This window comes from Helianthus annuus, chromosome 11 (genome assembly GCF_002127325.2).
Source record: "Helianthus annuus cultivar XRQ/B chromosome 11, HanXRQr2.0-SUNRISE, whole genome shotgun sequence".
NCBI classification, from domain to species: domain Eukaryota; kingdom Viridiplantae; phylum Streptophyta; class Magnoliopsida; order Asterales; family Asteraceae; genus Helianthus; species Helianthus annuus.
In genome coordinates this window covers 155,812,220-155,833,683 of record NC_035443.2, presented here as the reverse complement: position 1 = coordinate 155,833,683, position 21,464 = coordinate 155,812,220, and the positions used below count along the sequence as shown (strand labels likewise).

The 21,464-nt window shown below is 38.0% G+C and overlaps 1 long non-coding RNA gene across 2 annotated transcripts; it reads right to left on the bottom strand.

Moving 5' to 3' along the window:
- Window positions 1-2,626: 2,626 nt before the first annotated feature.
- On the bottom strand, window positions 2,627-4,773 carry LOC118484259. Of its 2 annotated transcripts, XR_004873071.1 has the most exons (4): window positions 4,703-4,773; window positions 4,524-4,601; window positions 4,126-4,278; window positions 2,710-3,419 (listed from the first exon to the last, which is right to left on the bottom strand). It is a non-coding gene; the product is annotated as an uncharacterized LOC118484259 (long non-coding RNA). The 2 variants fall into 2 exon arrangements; XR_004873070.1 differs by having other exon boundaries at window positions 2,627-3,419; window positions 4,126-4,601.
- Window positions 4,774-21,464: the final 16,691 nt, after the last annotated feature.

Below are 21,464 nucleotides of genomic sequence, written 5' to 3'. Positions count from 1 at the left end.
AATACATTGCTGCCTCAAGTTGTTGCTCCCAAGTCCTGTGGATCCAACAACAATTGCGCGACTACGGTTTTGAATTCCTAACTACTCCTATTTACGTTGATAATTCTGCTGCCTTACAGATCACTAGAAATCTTGTGCAGCATTCAAAGACCAAACACATCGAAATCAAATATCACTTCATACGTGATTGCTTTGATAAAAGGCTAATCGATGTTGTTAAGGTCCACACCGATGACCAACGTGCCGACCTTTTTACCAAAGCATTTGACAAATCAAGATTTGACTTTCTATTATTGGTAAACGACATTAAGGTCAAGCAAGAGTAAAACCAACATCAGAAAATCATGTTTGTAAATATCTTTGTGTCTTTTAAATTTTATCTTAGTTTGTTGATTTTAGGGGGAGTAAATCCAAATTTGAAAATCCAAAAACATCGAAAAATTTCAAAAACACAAAAACAATAGAAAAGCAAAAAATGAGTTTCCTGGCGAGCAAAAGAGAAAATGATAGTACATCAGTGGTCTATCCAAACCTCTTTAAACCTTAAATGAAAAATATGTTAAGCAGCTCTATATAAGATGTATCGGTAGGCTCACAATCATCTTATATATACAGCTCTATATAAGATGTATCGACTAGAAGCAAAATCTTTTTGGATTTTGTAAAGTTTATATTAAAACACACCTAAAATCATTTTAGGTACTAAGACCATATGCCAATGAATGGTTCCCACCTGGTCTTCAGTCGATTTAGGTTTATATCACCCGGCACACTTTAAAATGATTGTGAGCCTGCCGATACATCTTATATAGAGCTGCTTAACATATTTTTCATTTAAGGTTTAAAGAGGTTTGGATAGACCACTGATGTACTATCATTTTCTCTTTTGCTCGCCAGGAAACTCATTTTTTGCTTTTCTATTGTTTTTGTGTTTTTGAAATTTTTCGATGTTTTTGGATTTTCAAATTTGGATTTACTCCCCCTAAAATCAACAAACTAAGATAAAATTTAAAAGACACAAAGATATTTACAAACATGATTTTCTGATGTTGGTTTTACTCTTGCTTGACCTTAATGTCGTTTACCAATAATAGAAAGTCAAATCTTGATTTGTCAAATGCTTTGGTAAAAAGGTCGGCACGTTGGTCATCGGTGTGGACCTTAACAACATCGATTAGCCTTTTATCAAAGCAATCACGTATGAAGTGATATTTGATTTCGATGTGTTTGGTCTTTGAATGCTGCACAGGATTTCTAGTGATCTGTAAGGCAGCAGAATTATCAACGTAAATAGGAGTAGTTAGCAAACCAAGCACTCTTTGGGGGTTCAAACCCCCCGTTTCTGCAAAAAAACTCCTTTTATTATTCTCTTATATTATGTCTATGTGAAAATTTGTTAAGGAAGTATAGGGTTTGGTGTGTATTTGACATTACATAGGGCCAGCAAAACTCTATCCAGACAGATAAAACTTTGAACACAAATCACACAGGCTATGTTTTTGTTATAAATTGAGTCATAGATGTATCTTCTAAAATATTAAGATTGATTAGTAAATTCAGACATATAAAAGTCCATAGTTTGCAAAATCATGTTCAATTCTGTCAAATTTTCAACCACTGACATTTGACATTGGTAATTAACTATTACATTACGTCACTGTGTTTGGTTTGCTAATGGAGAAAAAGAAAAACATTAACAAAATACACAATCCTTAAAAAAACTGCACATTTCAAGATACACAAATTGATGATGTTGGTAATTGATGATGTTGGGTTCATGCTTTGTACACCGAGAAGTGTCATCAAGGTAATGAAGATGTAGAAAGCATCTTTTGAAACATAAGTTGTTGACAGTTTGTTGATGTTGATGGTAAACCCAACAAATTGTCAGTTTTCCTAGTCATCAAAGCAGAAAATTGCATATATGACTTGTATAGTTCAAAGGATGCACCAACAGCTTGAACTACATGCTTGGAAATTCAAGTTTATATATTCTAAGGATTTATACAGCAAAGCGATTTTATTTTCTAATTGCCAAAAATCAAATTTATTTAAGTATATGAAATTCTTTTCAAGCTTTTCTTTACTGTATTATCCAGCTACTGGCTGGGGCTTGTTTTTATTTGGTTTTGAGTAATAATAAAGTTCCGTTGGCTATTCAAAAAAAATTTAAGTATATGAAAGAAAAAAATTATGACATGTTAGTGTTTTGTTGTATGAAATTCATGGCCTTGTACTCTTGATGCGAAGTGTTGGGTCTTATGTTCAGGCTATTTTTGAGTATTGTGAGTGTCCAGTTTTTTGTCTTTAATAATCTCAGTTTTTCGTAGACCCAAATCGATCCACCCCATCTATTTCATGTTTGTTGTGATACGTGAATTTGGAGAACAATGTAGTAATGGAAATTTGATTAAAGCAATTGATAATGCATTCAAGAGTGTAGAAATACAGTATCAACCAACATTGTTCTTGACTCCATAAAACCAATTTATACTACATCTACCATCACAACCTTTGGAGTTGAAACCGTTTAAAGTAAACGAACCCTACGACACTAGCCTTTAATACCCTATGGGCTGCAATAACTAATGGTATGTGCTTTGGTCTGCAACGGGCCATAACACCTGACAAAATAGACTAACATCAATAAAAGATATTCTATATGCTATCAGTACATCTTACTATAAGTTAAAACAAAATGTACAGCAATGATGAAGAAGTAAACAAAAATGAAAACATTATGAGCAATCAACATGTTACAATTAGAACTCCTAGGTTGAATAATCAGCCTAGCTCTTCAAGCTCAAAAATCTCTAAGAAGATACTAGCTACAACATTTAAATCTTATGGATGGAGAGATCTGAAAGTCTTCACAATTTCACTTTCCCTACAGGGTTGACGTGGGGGAAACATCTATTGAGGTGCAGGAAAGATGATCCAGTTCAAGCAACGCATGTGTTTGAAGATGATGAATCTTCAGATCCAGGCGACACTAACCAGAACCCTTCTGCAGGACAACCTAGATCCACTGATGATCGGCAGAAGTTGGATTTTGAGCTGAATTCATCATCGTCTCCGATCAAAGCTTCTTCATCCCCAAATGGCACCCCTTTGAAAAAGTTGACATCCAAAGCCTCATCGCTATCACCTACACCCGCGATTCTCTCAAAAGATGAGGCTGATGGAAGAATCAATGCAGAGGCAGGCCATCAGAGATTGAAGAAAACCAGGCCTAGAAGGAACCTCGCTAAGAAGGAAGAAACACCCAACTTTTCGATCCAGCTATCACGTAAGGAAATTGACAGGAAAGACCCCTCCAAGAAAGCCTACTAAGCCGCCTCGGAGTCTTCAGTTGAAACTAGATGTCCGCAATCACTGATCGATGCATGTTTTGCAAACTTTGCAGGACAAGTAACAACCTGTTTCAACCAAAAGTACCATATTCAGTATTTATAACAAAGAGAACAAAACAGAAAATGGATGTGCGAGAGTATGTTTGTTCCTCAATTGTTGCTTTTCTTCATCACTGCAGTCAATCATGATTAAATTGCATGTAATCATCCTAGAGCTTGAATATTAATTTCATATCAGGATGAGGATATCTTGATTTTAACAAGTCTACAACAACCACCATACCTCTATCCCAGGGATAGAGAGGTGAAACAGTATAACAGTAACAAATTAATTAAATTATTTAGAACTTGAAATTGTGTATCTTTTATTTGTTTCACATAAAAACCCTTATTATCAAGTAAACATTTCATAAATTCAAAAATCTGGTGGTTGTTTTTCCATACGAGTCTGCTACTGACACTATCTTTGACCAGTTTCAACCGATAACTTTTAAAAATTAACAAGTTGACGTTGAACAAAAACCACTAGTTGCCAAACAGTTGAATATTTTAACAGAATTATAATATATATAAAGATACTATTTGTTGGATTTTTATTTCTGCTAATCTGAATAACTCAACATCAAAATAACTTGATTTTAACAAGTATGGTTAGTATAATCAGAAAAATAACCAAGTATGAAATTTGATCACATAAAAAGAAACAAGCAGGATCAGATTCATGATCGATGATATACAAGGGCTTGCAAGTAACAAAAACAAAAAGAAAAACCTTGAGATCGATATTCGTTCGATTAGCCAGTATAGAAGCAAATCGTGGATCTTTAAGAATATCTTTCCAGTTTCCTGCTTTATATTCTTTAACACCAGCTTTCAAGGCTTCTTCTTCCTTAGATGTCCACCACTTCTTCGGTGCCATAAATCCCTAGGGTTTCAACCCATACCTTTTAAAAATTAACAAGTTGACGTTGAACAAAAACCACTAGGTTCCAAACAGTTGAATATTTTAACAGAATTTATTTCTGCTAATCTGAATAACTCAACATCAAAATAACTTGATTTTAACAAGTATGGTTAGTATAATCAGAAAAATAACCAAGTATGAAATAAATGTGCCTGTTAACATTCAAAATACAACAAAATATAACGAACATATATATTTGACCATACCTATGAAGAATCAACATGTTATGATCCGATCCACAAAGACCGAAGAGAGATCGGTGTATACAGTGAGCGGATTGACGGCTAACGCACAAATAAAAAAAAATGATCAGAACACGTTCAACCCAGAAAATCCACAGATCAATGCCTTTTAAAAACAATCAATGTATTAACAAACAACTTACAAAAACAGCGTATCAGATCTCTCGATCATCTTGCCCTGAGGTTACAGTATAAGAGCAGGGGGCGGCATCCGTATAAGTAGCTGACAACGCTGGATAAACCCTAATCTGAATTTATTCTAAATTAAAAAAACAAAATAAATGAAACAAGGAAAAAATAATATAACGATCGTATTCTCAATTAAAAAACAAAATAAATTAACAAAACAAATTAACAATATAAAGATCATAAATTCTAATTCTAAAATAAAAAGGGTGTGCCTATTGGCACACCAAACCCTAGCAAATTTAGGGTTTATCTACGCAGCGTATTGATCAATACGCAGCGTATAGGGTTAACCCTCTACGCTGCGTATTGACCAATACTCAGCGTATATAAACCATGGATTTCAGTGCCTGACAACCAATCATTGCACAGAAAACAAGGGTTATATACGATGCGTATTGGTCAATACGCAGCGTATATAAACCATTAGATTTTTTGGGTCATTTTGCTAGGTTTGAGGGATATTTTTTCACAAAGTTTAAATACGCTGCGTATTGACCTCTAAGGAGCGTATATAAAGGTCTGAAAATGTCTTTCATACCCTTGTTTTGAGGCTATACGAAGCCAAATACAAGGGTAGTTGTGTCATTTTCGTCTCATACGCTGCGTAGGGATCTCTAAGGAGCGTATATAAAGCTCCATTTTTGTATTTTTTTATTGTGTATTCCTTTGTTTATTTATAAAAAAAAAGAAAATTATTTATAAAAAAACAATATTATTGGTAAATAATACAAATATAAATTATAAAAATAAACAATAATATAAATATTATGAATTATAAAAATTAAAAAAGAAAACTATTTATAAAAAAACAATATTATTGGTAAATAATACAAATATATTGTTTTGTTATCGTTTAAATTAAATTATCGTATTCCTTTGTTTATTTATAAAAAAAGAAAATTATTTATAAAAAAACAATATTATTCGTAAATAATACACATATATTATATTGTTATCGTTTAAATAAAATTATCTTATCGTATTGCATCGTATCGTATTGCATCGTATCGTATCGTATAGTGTATAATATATAACTCTCGTATAGAGGCCTATACGGGTGTTATTGTATAGTATAGTATCGTATCGTATAGTGTAGTATAAGTCTCGTATAGGTTTCCTATAGTTCTTGTATATGCATATAGGATTAGACGGGACCTAAACCACACCTATACGATACGATATCACACTTATAGGCTTATACGAGGTTAATACATGACCTAAACCACACCTATACGATACGATATCACACTTATTGGCTTATACGAGGTCAATACGTGACCTAACCACACCTATTCGATACGATATCACACTTATAGGCTTATACGAGGTCAATACGTGACCTATACGACACTATACGATACGATATCACACTTATAGGCTTATACGAGGTCAGTACGGGACATATACTATGCTATACGATACGATATCACACTTATAGGCTTATACGAGGTCAATACGTGACGTATACTACACCTATACGATACAATATCACACTTATAGGCCTATACGAGACATATACTACGCTATACGATACGATATCACACTTATAGGCTTATACGAGTACAATACGGGACATATACTATGCTCTACGATACGATATCACACTTATAGGCTTATACGAGGTCAGTACGGGACATATACTATGCTATATGATACGATATCACACTTATAGTCTTATACGAGGTCAATACGTGACCTATACTACACCTGTACGATACGATATCACACTTATAGGCTTATACGAGGTCAATACGGGACCTAAATCACACCTATAGGCCTATACGGGTGTTATATCGTATCGTACATTATCGTATCGGGTGTTATTTTCCTTTTTTTTATAAATAAACAAAGGAATACACAAAAAAAAATACAAAAATGAAGCTTTATATACGCTCCTTATAGATCACTACGCAGCATATAAGACAAAAATGACACTACTACCCTTGTATTTGGCTTCGTATAGCCTCAATACATGGGTATAAATGACATTTTCAGACCTTTATATACGTTGAGTATAGGTCAATACGCAGCATATATAAACTTTGTGAAAAAATGATCCCTCAAACCTACCAAAATGACCCAAAAAAGTCTAATGGTTTATATACGCTGCGTAGAGAGCTATACGCAGCGTATATAAACCTTGTTTTCTGTGCATTGATTGGTAATTAGGCACTGAGATCCATGGTTTATATACGCTGAGTATAGGTTAATACGCAGCGTATAGGGTTAAACCTATACGCTGCGTATTGACCAATACGCTGCGTAGGTAAACCCTAAGTGTGCAGATAGGCAAACTGGGTGTGTAGATAGTTAGGGCCAATAAAAATGAATTGTGAACGTTACAGTTGTAAGATATAGGAAATTAATGGAAGTACCTAGACTTATGTAACACGTATGCGGATGTAGGTTAAAAATCTATTACAATTTACCGTATTATAAAGTTACTAATTTGAAATTGTGTATGTCCAATAAATCTTAAAAGTAACAACAGTCCCTCGACCAAAGAAAAGACACATTAGTTTTCAAATAAAGAAATTTATTTTATATTTGAATTTTGTGAACATTACATTTGTAACATCCATTATCAGTTGATGTACTTTCATATACGCCTATCTTGGTTGAAATCACTGATAAGGTGGTCGTCGGCCAAATTAAAAAGGAAATGAAACTAAACATAGTATATACAATTTCTATAACGGCCAACAAATCAATCCCTAGCACCCTCGGGGCAGCCACTGGACAAATGGAGTACTCTGAGAGTAACCTGAGTCGTCCACCACCAATTCCGGGGAAAACCTGTAATCCACCCGCCCGTAGGCATGACGGTTAATTACCGGTAAAACCCCTTTGGCTCAAGGATCGAACCCAGGTTTCCCTGGGTCTCATATCACTGCCCACTAGTGCCTCACTCCTTTTTTGCACCAAATGGGAATTGAACTTCAGTCTTCAAAGAAGAACACAAGTACTCCTACCACTTGAGCTAGTGGTCATTGGCACATAGTATGTGGGCTACGCGGTGATTTATCTCAAGAAATTTAATCATTTATTTTCTAGACACTGACTTGTATTTCAACAATCTAGAATCTCGAAAGTCGTGGAGCATTGATTGGTGGTGATTAATAGATAGTAATATCTTCCATCACCATGTACCAAAATTAGACTTATACCTTAAATTTGCATGGGACAAAAGTCTATCAAAATAACCATAGAGGGAATATTGATAGATTACATAAAATTGTCGGGAAGTAGTGAGGATGGATATAATTAGCGGGTCACTAACAAAACCCAAAAATATAATATATATATATATATATATATATATATATATATAGGGAGAAGATCATGCGAGAACCACCTCTTATTGCGAGGACCGCGAAACCAATGTGAACACAACCAAAAATGCCTAAAAAGCTAAAAATCACACAATTTTTTTTTTAAATATTTTTATATAAAAATCGCTACTTATGTATGTATATATACGTATATGTATATGTATATGTATATGTATATGTATATGTATATGTATACGTGTGAACATATACCATAAGTACAAAGATGACAACAAAATAGTAACTAAACACTCTAGCTCGTCCATACGTGTAACTATTAGAAACACAAACACAAATGATATTTGCTACAATAAGGCCCGATGTGATGATTATGCATGCATGATAGGAGACACCTCCTTTGGCACTCATTATACTTGCACACTGCTTGCTAAACTTTGAACTCCTCTTTTTGTATTTATTTAAAATGCTTTGGGTGAATACATGATTTGTACTATTTACCACCGTGATGTTTAAAAGATACTCCTGCAAATTTAATAACTCACATTAACTCTGGTAGAGCCGCGAAAAATATAGGAAGTACTACTTGCGGAATTGTCACACCCTAACCGATGGCGGAAACATCGGGGCGGGACGAACAAATCGCTCAAAGCATCATAACGCTACTTGTGTCAATATAGATTAATCAAAATTTCAAAATACCAACTAGATTGACATACAAACCAAAATATAGTCAAAATTGTATCAAACATAATCAGAATTTCAAACATTGTTCAAAATGTTGTTTTTCTAAGGTTTGTATCTAAAGTCACACTAGCTTGATTCTTTAACGTCCAAACTATCAACCTGCAACAAGTATTAAAATAAAATCAACAAAAATGTTGGCGAGTATACAAGTTTAATACATATGATAAATAGTTTAAAATGTGAATTCCTCATATCCAACATGAATAACATTACAAGTTTCAACATGCTAAGCCAGCGTAATCAATATGTTAACTTAAGTTTCCAAAGCGTTAACTGTGCCTTTCCTAAATCGTCGCCACGAATAGGAGGTAAAAGAATGAAACTTAACAATACCCCAAGACTTAAGGGCGGTGTGTTAATCCTATAGCGTTATAATTGTCAAGGTAGGCTAAACATAAGATTCAAACATTCACATAGCACAAAATAGTCACAAGTATCACAATATCATGTTTTCATGTTTAAGAGGGACAACGTATGATTATAAACAAGTTTCAAGTGTCGTGTTTTTTAATATAGAATGCATGTTGCATCCCAAAGTGTTTAAAGCAAAAAGGGATCGAGTATACTCACAGTGCGTGCTTAGAACCTATTAGAACCTAAACACAGTCTGGTTGGATCGAAGGGAGCGCTGGATCAGCCCGCGTGCGGGAACAGAGCATAAGTCCTCTAAGTGCTGACCCGGTCGGGAACAGAGTGTCAAACAGTGCAAAAAAAACGACTTAAGTGTTCAACATACTATCCGAGCGGATTGATTCGATCCGGACGGATGGTCATTCGGTTTATCCGTGGTTGTTTGTGAGCTGTTAAAATCATTACTACAAAATTAATAGATAGTAATATCTTCCATCACCAGGTACCAATATTAGACTAATACCTTAAATTTGCATGGGACAAAAGTCTATCAAAATAACCATAGAGGGAATATTGATAGATTACAAAAAATTGTCGGGAAGTAGTGAGGATGGATATAATTAGCGGGTCGCTAACAAAACCCAAAAATATTATATATAAATATATATGTATATGTATATGTAAACGTGTGAACATATACCATAAGTACAAAGATGACAACAAAAGACCATAGTACTGCACCAAATAGTAACTTAACACTCTAGCTCGTCCCTATGTGTAACTATTAGAAACACAAACACAAATGATATTTGCTACAATAAGGCCCGATGTGATGATTACGCATGCATGATAGGAGACATCTCCTTTAGCACTCATTATACTTGCACACTGCTTGCTATAATGAGAACTCCTCTTTTTTGTATTTATTTAAAACGCTTTGGGTGAATACATGATTTGTACTATTTACCATTGTGATGTTTACAAGATACTACTGCAAATTTTAATAACTCACAGTAACTCTAGGTAGAGCCGCGAAAAATATAGGAAGTACTGCTTGGGGAATCCCCAAACATAAGGTAATCATTGGAAAAGTTATAATAGAAATGAAACTAAACATTATATATGGCGCATGTGGGTCAAGTCGTCAACAAAAATTTGATTCACCTAAATTGAACTGGTGGTGATTTATTTAAAGAAATTTCAACATTTATTTTCTATATACTGAGGTGTGATGCAACCATCTTTGAACACCAACTACCAAAAGTAGACTAAGATCCCTGAAATTTGCTTGGGACAAAAGTGTAGGTCCGTTTTTCCCGGAGGATCCGATACGAAAACCTATTCCCTGTTTATCACAAACACGATCGCGGGTGCGGAATCTCCGAGACGGTGCAAACCAAACAATGTAACGCGAGTAACACAACTCATAATTAAAGATTCACTTGGATTAAAAGGACGAGAACAATATCAAATATACACACAAAATGTTTGACGATAAACTCTCTGGTTTCACTATGCTCTCATGGAGTCTCACAATAATCTCATGGAGTTTCACAGTGCTCTCATGACTTAAACTGATAACATACTAAGCTATTTATACTGTCCACTGATGAACCTTCATGTGATGAAGGTATGAGTGGGGAAGGTTAAACTTCCCCACACATTATCTTGACGAACCTTGAAAGGTTCCCCATGTATGTAAAGTCTTCTCATGAGATCATCGTGACATCATCATGATGTCATCATGGTGATGTCATGGATGATGTGTTTGCGGGACGGTTCGCGGCTCTCCGTGCTTCGCGTGTCGAACTCTGGGGCGCTCGACTGAGGAATGTCGTGACGTCGGGCTTGAGCCGAACCTAACCGTGTCGAACCGAACCGAGTCGAACCGAACCGAGTCGCGTCCACATAAAGTGTACCAACAAACTCCCCCTTGGACGCTACTCGTGATGGTTCGTCTTCCATGTCTTTCATGTCGGAGGATCTTCAAAGGTCTTCACGTGCCACAGTCAGGGAGTGTATCAACAAACTCCCCCTTGAATGATGCTCGTGAATCTTTTGAACTTCAAAACTTTAGATCCTTGTGGTGTTGATGAGTGGTCAGTTGCAATTTGATCATCTTGATCTTCAGATTGCATCAATGTCATGTCTTCACTTTACGACTTGTCATCTGACACGTTCTCTTCGCCTTTAGCTGATTCTGATGTCGCATCTGCACATACAAGAAAGCTAAACACGTAATGAGAACAACCGCTTGGAAATTAGAAAAATTAAACAAATGACACATATGTGACCAAATCTCAATCAAACACCGACTGACAACAGTTTGAAAGTTTAAAACTTGATCAATTTTAACCTTTTAACTTTCAAAACTTGTTAACTTTGACTGTTTATGAAGATGCAATTGTTTTCAATCTTACAATCAGGATTTTGGGTAAAAGCAAAATCTTTTCGGCTTTTATAATGTTTAGATTAAAACACACCTAAAATCTTTTTGGAATTTTTCATTTTCAAATGTAAAGACGGAAAGCAATAAATAAATATATACAAAGATGCAGAAACGAAAGCAGTAAACAAATATTTACAGACATTCTTTTTGCGAGTTTCGAGGGTAAGAAAATCATATTAGTGTATGGTCACGCCAAAACGCTCTTTTGTTCAATTAGTTAACATTTAGATAAGCATCCTATAACAATTATCGGTATTGTTGTCCACATAAGCTCAACTTATCAGATGTAATCATGACTAGGGGATAGGTTAAGGTATGATTTATACTTACCGACCGGTGTTCATCCACACACGACACATTCCCGTATCAAGGTATGCATGAGAGTTCATCTTACCGGTGAGTATACCGTTTATCATCCGTTTGACCGTATAAAAGATGTGAGAAACTCACTTATTTTGATTTGAAAACAAGCCCTATGTGATAGAATCACTTATTGATGAGAAACTTTATTTTCAGATGCATGAAGGGCACAGGAGCAAGTCCGTGAACAGGTCAGTACTAACATACAGCAAAGAGACGAACTTGACTCCCGCAAGAAATATGTGATATATTATCACTTATTTTGTTTGGACATGTGATTGTTGATCACTTATTGAGGTCGTATGCAGTATGTACACGTATGTATAGTATCATGGAAGATCTTAGACTTCGTCTCCGTTATTTTTACAGTTTGATACAACCATGATACCCAGATGATAACACAGCATAAAGACCGAATATCTCAGAACCTCGACAATCTCTCAAACGAAATTTCGATACTAAGACCATATGCCAATGAATGGTTCCCACCTGGTCTTCAGTCGATTAAAGTTTATATCACCCTGCACACTTTAAAATGATTGTGAGCCTACCGATACATCTTATATAGAGCTGCTTAACATTTTTCATTTTGCATTTAGTTTAAAGAGGTTTAGACAGACCACTGATATACTATTATATTCTCTTTTTCTCGCCAGGAAACTCATTTTTGTTTTTCCAATGTTTTTGGGTTTTTGAAATTTTTTGATGTTTTTGAATTTTCAAAAACGATTTTCCGATGTCGGTTAACTCATGTTTTACCTCAATGCCGTTTACCAAAATTAATTTAATCAGAATTGATTTATCGAATTTTGGAAAAATCAGTTGGCACGTTGGTAATCGGTGTGTACCATGACAACATTGACGAGTTTCGTAGTGAAACAATCACGTGTGAGGTGATATTTGAGATCAACGTGTCAGGCCAAAGAGTGCTGTGCTGTACGAGATGATATAATTCATAAAGCAACTTAATTATCGACAAGTATAGGAGGGATTAGAAATTCAAAACCGTATCCTGCAACTGCATCGTGCATTGCAAGGAATCTGAGTGCTCTCCCAAACTGGATATCCACCCATTATGGATTTCAAAGTCGATTTTGTAGCTACTGAGAAATCTCTTCACAGCAACAAGATCATAAACCTTTGGTCCGGCTGGTCTTCCACATTGCACCAGCGAAGGTCTTTGTCTTTCTCTTTGAGAAGTAGTGTGCGCTTGTTCAATCCATGCCAAGGCATTCGCACACCCGATTGGTTTGTTCAACAAATACATTTTCTTCAATCACACCATGGAGAAAAGTACACTACGTTCATCTTATGGACTTTGAACTTCTTGTGGAAGAAAAATCCATAAATCTTCGAAAAGCTTCAAACGTGTTGTAGGCGCATACATTTCATTGAATCTATCCCGGGGACCCGATTAAAGCCTTTAAAAATTAAACTTTTGATATGATTTTCATTTTGTCGAAGGTTTTCAATTTCTTTCGACAGACAATTCTGTCCTCTTTTCTTTTTCTCTCCACCAAAGGCAACAATTTCTTTGTCGCCGATCTTGTGCATGGACACTCCACTATCAACAATCCGATGACTATCGATAGTTCCTCCTGGAACATCCTGTATACTCACTCAGAGATTAGTTGGAGAGGGGGACCCAAGCCTTCATAGACTTGGGTTGCCCCTGATAATCAAGAAATGTAATTTCAATTTGCTAATGATTTTCAAACACAGCACCTCCCCCTGAACTTTCACCCGATTTAGGTTTCCAAGTTTGTTTTTGTTTACCAGATTGAGTTTTGTAAACAGATTTTGAAACTTTTGGTTTTAATGATTGTGGTGTACTTGGTTCCCTGTTGACCGATTTGTCTTCAGATTTTAAAGCTTTTTCAACAGCTTTGATGTTTTGACGTCGTTGTTTCGTTTCTCGTTCATTAACAGTTCTTTTATCATGTTTTGGTGAGACGGGACGACGTTGAGGGTGAACCTTTTCAGGTGGTGCTTTCTCAACAAATTTCTCTTTTGGAGTGTTTGAGTAGTTCTTAATGATATGCCCAAACTCCCCACATTTAAAACACGTTCTCCTTTCCACAAACTTAGGAGAATCTGATCGACCAACATATGTCGAACCCGTAGAACCTGAGGTACTTGCTTTTTCATCACACCCATTTGTATGTTGAGTGTAATTGTTTTGACTGTTACGTTTTAAAATCTTGACTTGTTGGATAAAATCGGTGTTTGATTTGTTTTCAAAATTCTCAATTTTATCAGTACCATTTGATGCTACAAATTTAACATCATTGTTTTTCTTCTGATAACGAGCTCCTTTTGTTTCATATTTTGATTTAGAAACGTTAGGCCTTTGAGCTCGTTGAACTGGTTGTTTGCCCTTAGGAGCAAAAGGTTGTTGCTTTGTTGGTGATTTTTGACTTCCAAATTGTTTTCTGACTTTGGATTTTGGAATGGGATCACATTGAGTTACAACAACTCCAGGGATCGTCTTTCCCAAGAATTTGCTTGTATTATCTTCAAAAACTTTATCAATCGAAGATGGATTGACATTTTTAATTGGAAAATCGTGATCTTAATAGATTTTAGAATCACCAACCAAAGTGTACAACACATTATTACTCTTAATGGTAGACACAGATTTCTTGTCATTCTTGACAGGATCTATCACCTGTTTGACAACTTGTTGCACAACAGGAATAGGAGGATCACAAAGAATATGATTCTCAATTAGAATTTCCATTCCCTTCTTCTTATCAAGTGATTCATCCTGGTCATTCACATCTGATTCTGATTCATCATCAGACGACTCATAGTCCTCAATGATTGGAGGACTTTGTTTCGTAGATGTTGAAGTTTCTGTTTGCTCAGATGATGGAGTTGAAGAACTGTCCGATTTGAACCCCAGGCCAGTAGTAACTTCCTCATAATCAAGAGGCACACTGGGTTCAAAACGAGGCATATCCTCTTCATCGGGCATTCTGGTATAGTTGTGTCTCAAAGGGGGCGGACACGACTTATACCCAATGCCTTTCTTGTTTCCCTTCAGTTGTTGAACGTCAATAATGTGATCCAGCACAAATCGGGAGTTAGAATAACTTTCCAACTTGAGCTTGATTGCATCATGCTCACATTTGGCAATGACGTGTTCCTTTTTGGTTTCCTCAACGATGTTAATGTAATCGTTAATACTAACTTGTTTATGATAAACAACTTTGTTCACTTCGGAAACACTTTTCATTAAGGTTTCAATTACAGATTTAAATTCCTTTTCGTTTCTAACTAAAGCCATATTTGCCTCTTTGCACTTTGACAGCTCAATCACTAAACTTTGATTATGACTATGAACCGTTTCAGATTCACGTTTCAATTCAGCACATTTATGTTTCATATCAGCACAATCACTACATATGCTAGGGGTTTCAGATTTTACCTGACTCGTATAGGCTAGGCTGAGACATTTGCCATAAAGGCAGTCTGAGAAGAAAAAGATCCATCTTCAGAATTATAATCTCCCGCATTCAAGCTTTCTTCATCTGAACTCCCGCTATAACCCGAGCTGTCATCACTTTCAGAAAACTCTTCCTTGTGAACATGCTTGATGTGATTGATGATTTTTGCATAGCATGCGGTTCCTCCTCCTTCTTGATCACCTTCCCCAAATTGTACAGACCAATTACACCCTTCATCAGCTTGAACGGTCAATGCTCGATTGGTGTTTGATGCTCCAGACTGGTTCTGGTTCTGATTGTTGTTCAGGTCTACTATCCTTCGATCACGATTTTCTTGATTGACATTGACATTGGAAGTACTTGTATGATTTCTGAATGGGTTCTGATTGCCTTGTTTGCTTGGTCGGGTGCATTCACGTTTGAAGTGCCCCTTTTTGCCACAATTGAAACATGTAACCGCATCTATATCAAACCCGTACTTCGTATCATTTTTGCCTTCCAAGCTTGTTCTTCCGGTTCGAGTCATGAAATCCTTTGCCCTTCTAACAGCACTTGCAAACGCCCACTTGATATCCATTAACTCCATTTCATCACGGTCTATCTGCTGATAATCTTCATTGGTCATATTGATGTTTCCAATTTGACCTGCTACCAATCCACAATAGGAACTGAACATTGTGTTGAGAAGTTCCAAATGTTCCTTTGCAACTTCTACACTGACTTTTGAAAGATTGTAAGTATCAACTCTGACAGTGTTTGTGACACTTCGGACTTTCCCGGGAAACCTTTTTTTTAATGTAACTTACGTGTATATGTGTGTTTAAATGAGAAATTATGAATTGCTTGTTATTACGTGTTGGGTGTATATGTGTATGTATTATATATATATATAAATAAATATAAGAGAGTGGGTGTGTATGTGAGATGAACCGGAACCCGAAACCACAACCAAACCCGAGAACCCGACTCGAGACCACGGTCTCGAGTGAACAGTAGCAATGGGCCGGTTTGGGCCTTGTGACCGAGAAACCCAAGCCGGAATCCCCACTAGCCCAATTCGAAAATTCTATATAAACCAACCCACCCCTCCCTTAGCCATTTTTACAAATCTCACAACACTCTCCTCTCATCTCTCTCACTAAAACCCTAAAACCCTCAAAGAATCACCTTCCTCTCCTTTCCTTCTCCTTCTCGGATCCGACCAACAAGAGCACCCTTTGGATTAGCTTGGAATTATCACTCGAAGGCTCCAATCCATCACCAACTTGAACACCTTTGTGTCACTCTTGAACCGGTTAGTGATGATGATGTTGTTTATATTTGCTTGTTACTAAATGATGCTCGATTATTGTTGTTGTTGTTGTTCTTGCTAGACAAAATAGAGTGTTTTTCCGGTTGTTATGATGTTTGGTTAGATCGGTTATATGTTTCGGACTAAGTGCTAGCTATGTGATTCATGTTACTAATGAGAGGATATGTTATATTGTTTAGGTTGAATGGTCTTCTTTGTTTATTGTCCGATTGATACTAAGGGCTCGGGTCGGGGACTTTAGGCATGATTTTGGGTTATAAATGATGAATGTGGTTTTGAATATTGTTTGAATAAATGAAGAACATGTATGAAGATGTTATGAACATTCAAATATTATGGTTTTTGATCTGTTTTGTGCACATTATAGACAAACAAACATGTTTAGTGGGTATAGTACATAATTCTCATGAAAATGAAATCCTATTGGCTAGTACTGTTTTGCAGGTTCTAGAAACTGTTTTATGTGCACGTAATCACAGTTGCGAGTCGCAACCTTTGGTTGCTACTCGAAACCACAGCAGGATTTGTCGAGACCTCCCGGTTGCGAGTCGTAATCAACGCTTATCGATCCGATTGCGAGTCGTAACCACAACTGCTTTGTCGGAACCGCCGGTTGCGAGTCGGAATCTCTGATTGCGAGTCGTAACCAAAGCGTGACGAACCGAGACCTCGGTTGCGAGTCGCAACCTTGGTTGCGAGTCACCCTTGTCTCGACTGGGCTGTTATTGGGCCAAAGAACTTGTTGGATTATCTGCTAACTGGACTGCTTGTGTATCTGTTACTGTTTAGGCCCAATAACCCCAATGTTTGTATGTTGGACTTTCTGTTGACTGGGCTGCATGTATACCTGTTACTGTAGTTGTTTGCATTTATGTTAAGTGTGTTTTATACGTGTTTACTTGTACCCAACTTGACCCATATTTGGTAACCATGTTAGGACGTGGTGACCAACATACTTAACCAAGTAACGTATCATACCGAGCAACCCAAGGTGAGTTCACAACTTAAAAGCATGCGTCCCGGTGGTTTGGGACACGAGACTAGAACAACCCTATCCCCTTGTAAAGGGGATACCATTTACATTCCTTCCCTAGTCATTGGGAACAAACTTACTTTTCCTTCCCTTGTCATTGGGAAACCTTTTAGTTAATTACTGTTTATACGGAATGCAACCATACGGCACTAAACGCAACTCTATCACTCAAGTCCCTACTACATAATACCGATTAATCGCCGGGGCCAGGCGAACGGGTTATTAGTTGATAGCGCTATTTAGGTCTTACCAGCCTCACACCGTGCCATGGTATGGGATCGGTCGTGAACTAATGTACTCAGGCATCCGTCAATGATGATAGAACATTGACATCGGGGCATCCTGCGGAAACGCAAACGGTTACCTAGTGTTCGGTATTGGAAAAACAGTTTAGTCGCTAACTTTTGGGGTAGCTCCCCATGGCATGTATAAACGGATAAATTAACTGGCGAAACAAGTTTTTTGTAATTAAAACTGGACAACTAGTGAACTCACTCAGCATTATTGTTGACCCCTTTACTGCATGCTTTGCAGGTGGCCAGTGACTGGAGCAGCTGCTTGGGATGTGTAGTGGTCGTCTGCCCGTGTGTTGGGCATTTATTATGCTTACCTTATGAACACTGTTTAAAACTATTTAATTATGCTTCCGCTACTTATTACTGTTTAAACTTGCAACCTTAAACTCTGAACTTGATATTTGCTAATCTTATGGTTAGTAAGTATTACTTTTGTTATCAACTTAATTAGTCAGTATAATTGGTGGCTGGATCCTGGTCAGTCACGCCCTCAAAGCGGGTGTCATCCGCGGGTGGATTTTGGGGGTGTGACAGATTGGTATCAGAGCCATTGGTTATAGTGAACTTGGTTTTAAAAAGGGGAAAAATCTTTTTGAGAAAAACCAGACTATAACCCGTGACTCGTGACGACACTACACTCCAAGTACAAGGCTCGACTTATCTGACCTCATAGCTCGGACCCATATTTGCTTGTTTGTTTGTCTTATGCTTCTGCTTTACTATACGTACTGGTTTGCCGGATTAGATAGATACATCTTCTCTCTTCTATCTTATTCTCGCTATCACACACTCATACTATGTTTTCTGGTTATGAAGACAATGAGTGGACGCGGACGAGGAAACGTCAACATGACTCAGGCTCAGTTTACTAACCTGCTCAACACTGTGGCTGCAGCTTTCGCAGCTTACCCTATAGGTAAACTCGATGTTTTAGGATGTTTAGATCCTACCGCCACATCGTCTTTTCGCCTCTAAACCTATTTCACTTCACTCCTCACAACAGGTCAGCCTGCACCTGTGCAACCACGTGTTTGTACCTTCAAGACCTTCATGGATTGCAAGCCTCTTCCATTCAGTGGCACTGAGGGTGCCATAGGTCTCCTACACTGGATCGAGAAGGTCGAAGCTGTTTTCGCTGTCTGCGAGTGTCCCCCTGCAAATTGGGTGAAGTTTGCTACTGGTACTCTTGAGGGAAGCGCACTTTCGTGGTGGAAGGCGCAAATTCAAATGCTTGGTTTGGAGACTGCTAACGCTACTGCGTGGGAAGATTTCAAGGACATGATCAAGGAAGAGTACTGTCACAGGGATGACATCCACAAGCTGGAAAATGAGTACTATGAACTCAAGATGGTTGGGTCAGAGATTGAGACCTACACCAAGCTGTCCAACGACTATGCTGCTCTTTGTCCAAACATGTCTCGACCTATGTATCGAAGAATCGAACTGTACATCAAGGGTCTGGCTCCAGAAATTCGAAGCCATGTAACTTCAGCCAACCACACTACCATTCAGCCGATCGTTCGACTTGCTCACAAACTCACTGATCAGGCTGTGGAAGAGGGCAGGTTGCCCAAAAGAATCAATGCTACTGTCGGAACTTCTAATGACAACAAGCGTAAGTGGGATGGAAATCAAAGCAAGGATGCTAACTCTACTCAGGCCCCAGCTCAGCAAAGGAAAACTGACAACAACAAAGGCACTCAGCAACAGGGTGGCTACCGGGGAAACTACCCTAAGTGCAACAAGTGTAACAGGCACCACAATGGGGCATGCAACAAGGGTCAGTGTCAGCGATGCCACAAAATGGGGCACGAAGCAAAGGATTGTAGAAGTCAGTTCCCGGCAAGACAGAATCAGCAACAACCCCAACAGCAACAGCAGCAGGGAAACAACAGAGCATGTTTTAAATGCGGGGCAACAGGGCACATGCGAAAGGATTGCCCTGAACTGAATCAGAATCGCAACAACAATCAGGGAGCTGGGAACAATGAGCAGAACAACAATGCTGGGAATGCAAGGGGCAGAGCTTTCGTGATTGGAGCTGGAGAAGCAAGGAACGACCCCAACGTCGTGGCGGGTAAGTTCCTACTTGATGATCGTTATGTTTCTGTGTTATTTGATTCCGGTGCCGATGCCAGTTACGTATCCCTTCGTATTAGTAAGAAACTTAAGCACTCGCCTGCATTATTAAGTTCTAAGCATACCGTCGAGATAGCTAATGGTAAGAACATCGAGGCCACGCACATGATCCACGACTGCACACTAGAATTGTCTGGTCACACGTTTAGTATCGACCTTTTCCCTGTCAAACTTGGAAGCTTCGACGTCGTCATTGGTATGGATTGGTTATCCAAACATCGCGCTGAGATCCTCTGTCAAGAGAAAGCGGTTCGTATACCTCGTCATTCTGGTCAACCCCTCATCGTCCAAGGCAACAAAGGTGGAGAAGTCACGGGCATTATCTCGCTTCTGAAAGCCCAGAAGTATTTACAAAAAGGACACACCGCTATCCTAGCACTTGTCACCAACACCCACGAAAAGGAAAAGAGGATTGAAGATTTCCCGGTAGTACGTGATTATCCCGAGGTATTTCCTGAGGAATTACCTGGACTCCCTCCCCACCGTCAGGTCGAATTTCAAATCGAGCTAGCTCCCGGAGCAGCACCCATAGCTCGTGCACCGTACCGTTTAGCCCCTGCAGAACTGAAGGAACTCTCGACGCAACTACAAGAACTATTGGATAAAGGATTTATCCGTCCTAGTTCATCACCCTGGGGAGCCCCAGTACTCTTTGTCAAGAAGAAGGATGGCACATTCCAAATGTGCATCGACTATCGTGAGCTGAACAAGGTTACCATCAAGAATCGTTACCCTCTCCCGCGCATCGACGACCTATTCGATCAGCTGCAAGGATCGAGCTACTATTCTAAGATTGACTTACGGTCAGGTTATCATCAGTTGAGAGTACGTGACGAAGACATCTCTAAGACTGCATTCAGGACTCGTTATGGTCATTACGAGTTCCTCGTTATGCCTTTCGGAATGACTAACGCACCTGCAGTGTTCATGGATCTTATGAACCGCGTATGTAAGCCTTACCTCGACAAATTTGTGATTGTGTTTATCGACGACATCCTGATCTACTCGAAAAGTCAAGAAGAGCATGAACAACACCTACGTCTTATTCTGGAACTCCTTCGCAACGAGCAACTGTACGCCAAATTCTCTAAATGTGACTTCTGGCTTCGAGAAGTCCATTTCCTCGGCCATGTAGTTAATAAGAACGGAATTCACGTCGACCCCGCCAAGATCGAATCGATAAAGAACTGGCCTACGCCTAAGACTCCCACTGAAGTTCGCCAATTTTTGGGTTTGGCAGGCTACTACCGCAGGTTCATTCAGGGATTCTCGAAGATTGCACAACCCCTCACG